The sequence below is a fragment of the Salmo salar genome, chromosome 04 (assembly GCF_965601325.2).
Source record: "Salmo salar chromosome 04, fSalSal1, whole genome shotgun sequence".
Classification (NCBI taxonomy): Eukaryota; Metazoa; Chordata; class Actinopteri; order Salmoniformes; family Salmonidae; genus Salmo; species Salmo salar.
In genome coordinates this window covers 92,999,107-93,006,606 of record NC_138294.1, presented here as the reverse complement: position 1 = coordinate 93,006,606, position 7,500 = coordinate 92,999,107, and the positions used below count along the sequence as shown (strand labels likewise).

Sequence of the window (7,500 nt, the reverse complement as noted above, 5' to 3'; positions counted from 1 at the left end):
ACTTTATCGGTAGGTGTTTCATCAACAAAATAAAAGACAAACAACAACATCTATTGTGACACATTGTAGATGAAATCATTTACACACACAGAGATGTGCCAGAGAATGAGAGGAGCATGTAACTCAATGGATAATGATGATGAGACACTGATGATGAGACACTTACACATGGACTGAGGAGGATGAGAGAGAGAGAGAGAGACAGAAAGAGAAAGACAGAGAGGAGGAGGAGAGAGAGAGAGAGAGAGAGAGAGAGAGAGAGAGACAGAGAGAGAGAGGAGGAGGATGAGAGAGAGAGACAGAAAGAGAAAGACAGAGAGGAGGAGGAGAGAGAGAGAGAGAGAGAGAGAGAGAGAGACAGAGAGAGAGAGGAGGAGAGGACGAGAGAGAGAGAGAGAGAGAGAGAGAAAGAGAGAGACAGAGAGAGAGAGAGAGAGAGAGAGAGAGAGAGAGAGAGAGAGAGAGAGACAGAGAGAGGAGGAGAGGGAGGAGGAGAGAGAGAGAGAGAGAGAGAGAGAAAGAGAGGATGGGAGAGAGAGAGAGAGAGAGAGAGAGACAGAGAGGAGGAGGAGAGAGACAGGGAGAGAGGAGGATGGGAGAGAGAGAGAGACAGAGAGGAGGAGGAGAGCGAGAGAGAGAGACAGAGAGGAGGAGGATGAGAGAGAGTTACTGCCATGCATGACATCACAAACACGCAGTCACACATAACTTGTTAACTAAAGTGTCTGTTCTCTCTCAAGAGTAACGAGCAACATTCAGATGTGTTTCTGAGCAGTACGATCTGTGTGTGTGTGTGTGTGTGTGTGTGTGTGTGTGTGTGTGTGTGTGTGTGTGTGTGTGTGTGTGTGTGTGTGTGTGTGTGTGTGTGTGTGTGTGTGTGTGTGTGTGTGTGTGTGTGTGTGTGTGTGTGCAGGGCCTAAAATGTACTTTATGGTCCACCAGCCACTGTTGCAGGTAGATTAAAAAATCTAACAGCCACCCTGAACTTTTTACCATCCAAAAAATATATATATTTGTTGTTAAAATTACACCAACAAAACACAAAGAAAACAGATGAGCTGATTTGTAATGTTTCTAAAACATGTATTACTAGTAGGAAGTAATGTGGTATATTTTTTGGAATTAAATTTTTGTGACCCGAGTCACAGATGAGATTTAAAAAGTGTACCTGCCCCTTTACGGTGTGAGAGGTTACCGTGGTAACGCGACTCCGGTCATGTTTGAGTCTGCGAGAGCCTGACCAGTAGAAGTGTTGTCTTCCCTTAGCAGTGGAAACATTGAGAAACAACCTATAGCTAGAGATGCTGTGGATAATTCAGGAAAATGGGTCACAATAGTGTACAGTAAACCACTGAACCATACTGCTCTACTGAACCATACTGCTCTACTGAACCATACTGCTCTACTGAACCATACTGCTCTACTGAACCATACTGCTCTACTGAACCATACTGCTCTACTGAACCATACTGCTCAACTGAACTCTACTGAACTATACTGCTCTACTGAACCATACTGCTCTACTGAACTCTACTCTACTCTACTGAACCATACTGCTCTACTGAACTGAACTCTACTGTACTGAACTGAACTCTACTGAACCATACTGAACCATACTGCTTTACTGAACTCTACTCTACTGTACTGAACTGAACTCTACTGTACTGAACTGAACTCTTCTGTACTGAACTGAACTCTACTGAACTCTACTGAACTGAACTCTACTGAACTGAACTGACTATTTTAATAAAGTAATATATATTAGCCACTGTCAATGCAAAATACCAAAACAAAACTAACTATACAATACATTTTGTTGTAGGCAGAACACATCGGAGTAGGATTCTATTGCATTGACAGGCACTACTCAGCACGTAGTCTACACAGACCGGTGCGGCATAACCAATCAGAGCTGCAGTAGGCCTATATGCAAATAGACCATTGCCATTTATGGATCTGAGCCATTTACTTTGAACTGGACTGTGTTTACAGCACGAGGGGTTGTGAGGAGATGAACTGGACTGTGTTTACAGCATGAGCGGTCGTGAGTAGATGAACTGGACTGTGTTTACAGCATGAGTGGTTGTGAGGAGATGAACTGGACTGTGTTTACAGCATGAGCGGTCGTGAGTAGATGTGTTTGTTTTGAGATCAAAGCCAGAGCTGCATGTAGCGACTTGTGTACATTCTGTTCACGTCCTTCGCTAGTTAGTGAGTTATTAGCCAAGTTAAAGATAATTTGTAGTCAGCAATGAGGGAGTGATTGCTTCCTACAAGAGAAGAAAATGTGTACATTTCTAGAAACCTTTGAGAAGCGAGTCAGGTAAAGAGCTTTTTTTTTTTGGGGGGGGGGGGGGGTCTTAAAGGGGCAGTGTTCTAATTTGAGACATGCTTAAATAAGCTAAGTAGCCAATAGGCAGAGGGTAGCATAATTTGTCTGATTCTCTGTAATAACGGTATGGGAATAATAATGCATTTTATTTTGTTAAGTGGTTTCTTGTATCATACAACACAAACAACATGTTCAGTCACCTCCTTGTCTGACGGACAAGTGGATAAACAGGTTCATGTGAAGCCCTGCATGTTGTTTAAAGACCCCACATTGGCTGATACTGTAGGCTGAACGATAGAACAGCTATTTCCATGTTAAAATGTTATGGGAGGTATTTTCTCCATTGTTTTTGATGGTAGACCAGTCTGGTAGGTCTACGTTATGAATCAAATAGACACAGGAGCCTACTCGACCACTGTTATAACTGTAACTTAAAGCAGGTACAGACTCAGTGTTCACCGTAAACGCGCGCTGGAAGTTGTACTAGGCTAGGCTGTATAAAATACAATCCATTGTGTCTGTGGAAGGGAAAAGCCATTCATCTGAATGAGAACCTGCACTCACCTGTAAGTCGCTCTGGATAAGAGCGTCTGCTAAATGACTAAAATGTAAAAATGTAAAAAAAAAAAAAAAATGTGAGCTGCCAGGGATTTTACTAGGTCATACAGTTCATTGATTTTATTGTATTCTATTGAGCCTGCTGAAATACAAAACAAAACAGACCAGCATCAATTTAAAGCTGGTCTCTGCTGATCCATGCTGGTCAAGCTGGCCGGCCAGCATGGTCTAGCTGGTTATGCTGGCATACCAGCCTTCACTGTGATCTGAACACTGGAGACCAGCATAAGCTAAAATAAAACCAGTATCAAGTCTCATTAAGCGGGCTTGCAAAGATGCATTTAATTCCTATTGGAAATCTAGCCAGAGTGAATTCACGCAATCTGCATTCAGAATGACTGCCGGGGTTAGAACCATGAATGAATGAGACTAAATAAATCATCTAAGCCATTTCAGCAACAGGTGCAATAAATCCAACTAACAGATTGTAGAAACAGTGATTTATCTTTGTGTACCATAAGATACATTAATTGATTAATTAGTTAATTGAGGAATTAGTTAATTGATATTGCAAAATCTTCTAAAAAATATAACTGTAATAGAGCATGCTGGGAAATATGATAATGATGGGCGTGGCTTAGCAGACCAGCAACATTCTGATTATTTGAGAGGGAGTAAACCTCACTGGGACTTTGAACTCACAACCTCTCGGTTGCCAGCGACCTGAATTTCCTTCTACGTCACTGGATCTGTGGGTATGACAAAGATTTAAAAAAATTTAACTAATAGACATTCTGTTGTTTGTCCATGAAGGGGAACCATTTTGAGTGTCATTTAGAACACTCTCATGAAGAACCCCCTTGGTTCCATGTAGAACCCTTTCATTAATGGCATTAACCTGGTGCACACAGAAAACACATGAATCACAGTTTCTCACAGCTCATTTATCCACTCCCATTTCTACAATCTTGCATTATTAACAGGTTACTGTGAATTTTCCAATAACTTAATGGCAGTAGGTCAGTTTGCTGCAAGTAGTTACTATGAAATCTTCACTAACTTACTATAGCTGATCGCTGTCATGCTCACTGACCTGATGGTGTTGCAGGAAGGTCAATTTCCTGCCAACCAAGAGGGTGAGGCCCAACGAATACTTAGTAGTTTTCACCTGTTATAAGCATTATTTTTATTCAAAAAAACGTTCAGTGAAGGTAGCTAGTTGCAACTAATTTACTGTTAATTTTACATTCATTTAATGACATCCATTTGCCTGTTGAGCTTCCAGTAAGTTACTGGCAGTTAGTTTCCTGTAAAGCTTCCAGTAAGTTACTGGCAGTTAGTTTCCTGTAAAGCTTCCAGTAAGTTACTGGCAGTTAGTTTCCTGTTAAGCTTCCAGTAAGTTACTGGCAGTTAACGTACCCGATTTAATCTGATTACTACTCCTGCCCGATTTAATCTGATTACTACTCCTGCCCAGAAACTAGAATATGCATATAATTAGTAGATTTGGATAGAAAACACTCTAAAGTTTCTAAAACTGTTTGAATGGTGTCTGTGAGTATAACAGAACTCATATGGCAGGCCAAAACTTGAGAAGATTCCATACAGGAAGTGGCCCTGTCTGACAATTTGTTCTCCTTCTTGGGCATCTCTATCAAAAATACAGCATCTCTGCTGTAACGTGACATTTTCTAAAGGCTTCCATTGGCTCTCAGAAGGCGCCAGAAAGTGGAACGACGTCTCTGCAGTCTCTGGGCGAAAAACAGCAGGAGTTTTTGTGAGTGGTCAGGCAGGGAACAATGACACTGGAGATGCGCATCAACCAGACGAATCCATGTTTTTCTTTCAGTCTTTGAATGAATATAACGTCGCCCGGTTGGAATATTATCGCTATTTTGCGAGAAAAATAGCATACAAATTGATTTTAAACAGCGTTTGACATGCTTCGAAGTACGGTAATGGAATATTTTGACATTTTTTGTCACGAAATGCACCCGCACGTCACCCTTCGGATAGTGACCTCAACGCACGAACAAAACAGAGCTATTTCAATATAACTATGGATTATTTCGAACCAAAACAACATTTGTTGTTGAAGTAGAAGTCCTGGGAGTGCATTCTGATGAAGAACAGCAAAGGTAATCCAATTTTTAGTTAGCACCAAACTTGGTGGGTGTCAAAATAGCTAGCCTGTGATGGCCGAGCTATCTACACAGAATATTGCAAAATGTGCTTTTGCCGAAAAGCTATTTTAAAATCTGACACCGCGATTGCATAAAGGAGTTCTGTATCTATAATTCTTAAAATAATTGTTATGTTTTTTGTAAACGTTTATCATGAGTAATTTAGTAAATTCCCCGGACGTTTGCGGTGGGTATGCTAGTTCTGAACATCACATGCTAATGTAAAAAGCTGTTTTTTGATATAAATATGAACTTGTTTAAACAAAACATGCATGTATTGTATAACATAATGTCCTATGAGTGTTATCTGATGAAGATCATCAAAGGTTAGTGCTGCATTTAGCTGTGGTTTTGGTTTTTGTGACATATATGCTTGCTTTGAAAATGGCTGTGTGATTATTTTTGGCAGGGTACTCTCCTGACATAATCTAATGTTTTGCTTTCACTGTAAAGCCTTTTTGAAATCGGACAATGTGGTTAGATTAACGAGAGTCTTGTCTTTAAAATGGTGTAAAATAGTCATATGTTTGAGAAATTGAAGTTATAGCATTTTTAAGGTATTTGTATTTCGTGCCACGCTCTACCATTGGATATTGGTGAGGCGTTCCACTAGCGGAACGTCTGACCCTAACAGGTTTTAATTCAGCTGTAAAAAAAATACAGCTTCTTGTTGTTTACCGTACTTTCACTGCAACCAGTAGCCTGTAGTATATCGTAAAAATTACAGGAACTTTTTAACAGTGTTGCATTTCATGGCATTTAAGAAAAACATGGAGGAGAGGGAAAGAACGGGCTGGTTCTTCACAACCATTACAGCAGTAACAAACCCTTTCTGATATGCTCTCACCTGTCTTCTTCTTCTTCTGTATTATGGCGGTCCGCTAAGAAATATATGTGCATATGCATCCACCTACTGTATTGGCTGTGTATCAGCTACTGTATTGTAGTTTGAATTCATTACACTTTGTGAAACAGTTGGCCTACCAACTAATCCTGCAGCTATTAAAAGCTGATCCACTAATCCCCCTCAACCCTGGCAAACAACTCCTCAATAACTTTTTCTTCTCTTTTTTTTGTATGCTGGTCTGCAAAACCACGCCCATCATTAACTACATTTCCCAGCATGCTCTATTGCAGTTAGATTTGTGGAATTGTTTGTTTCAATATCTATGTTTATGCATGTACACATTTTCCATGTCTTAATGTATCTCAGGCTAAACAAAGATACATATCATTGTTTTTTTCTAAACTAATCCAATCTGTCGGGTGGACTCGTTACTGAAATGGTTGTTCCAGTGTAATTGGTTTAGATATTCTCATTTCTTAAATCTTGCTAAACCCTGGCTGTCATTCTGATTGCAGATTCTAATTGTTGGATAGCCCCACTCAGGTTGTATTCCAATAGGAATAACACTTCACTTTGCAAGCCAGCATAATGTGACTTAGCAGGGTCTCCAGTGTCCAAAACACAGTGAAGGCTGGTCACCATCCAAAACACAACGAAGGCTGGTCACCATCCAAAACACAACGAAGGCCAGTCACCATCCAAAACACAACGAAGGCCGGTCACCATCCAAAACACAACGAAGGCCAGTCACCATCCAAAACACAACGAAGGCCGGTCACCATCCAAAACACAACGAAGGCCAGTCACCATCCAAAACACAACGAAGGCCGGTCACCATCCAAAACACAACGAAGGCCAGTCACCATCCAAAACACAACGAAGGCCGGTCACCATCCAAAACACAACGAAGGCCAGTCACCATCCAAAACACAACGAAGGCCGGTCACCATCCAAAACACAACGAAGGCCGGTCACCATCCAAAACACAACGAAGGCTGGTCACCATCCAAAACACAACGAAGGCCGGTCACCATCCAAAACACAACGAAGGCCGGTCACCATCCAAAACACAACGAAGGCCGGTCACCATCCAAAACACAACGAAGGCCAGTCACCATCCAAAACACAACGAAGGCCGGTCACCATCCAAAACCCAACGAAGGCCGGTCACCATCCAAAACACAATGAAGGCCGGTCACCATCCAAAACACAACGAAGGCCGGTCACCATCCAAAACACAATGAAGGCCAGTCACCATCCAAAACACAATGAAGGCCGGTCACCATCCAAAACACAATGAAGGCCAGTCACCAACTGGTCGTTGTGTTTTGGCTGGTGACCAGCCTTCGTTGTGTTTTTTGTTGTGTTTTTTTTCAGCAGGGGAGATAGCTGTACTACCAGTGGACATGGCAGTATACTACAATGTATGACTACAATGTAAATGTGTGGGTGCTGTTCTCTCCCTCAGAATTCACAGGAAATCAAACCAGAGAGAGAGAGAGACCTACTAAAAATACAACACACACTCTAGTCCCTACCCAGGAACGTTCTGAACTCTACACAGTTCAACTCAGTAATAA

General features: G+C 41.4%; 1 protein-coding gene across 1 annotated transcript in view; it reads right to left on the bottom strand.

The window, feature by feature from the left end:
* Positions 1 to 3,819: 3,819 nt before the first annotated feature.
* LOC106604030 (serine/threonine-protein kinase DCLK1) overlaps positions 3,820 to 7,500 on the bottom strand; it is a 123,871-nt gene continuing 120,190 nt past the window's right edge. Inside the window, 1 exon segment of the mRNA XM_045717442.2 lies at positions 3,820 to 7,500. This exon segment is cut by the window's right edge and continues 2,135 nt beyond it. The gene's annotated coding sequence lies outside the window, so the exon portion shown is untranslated.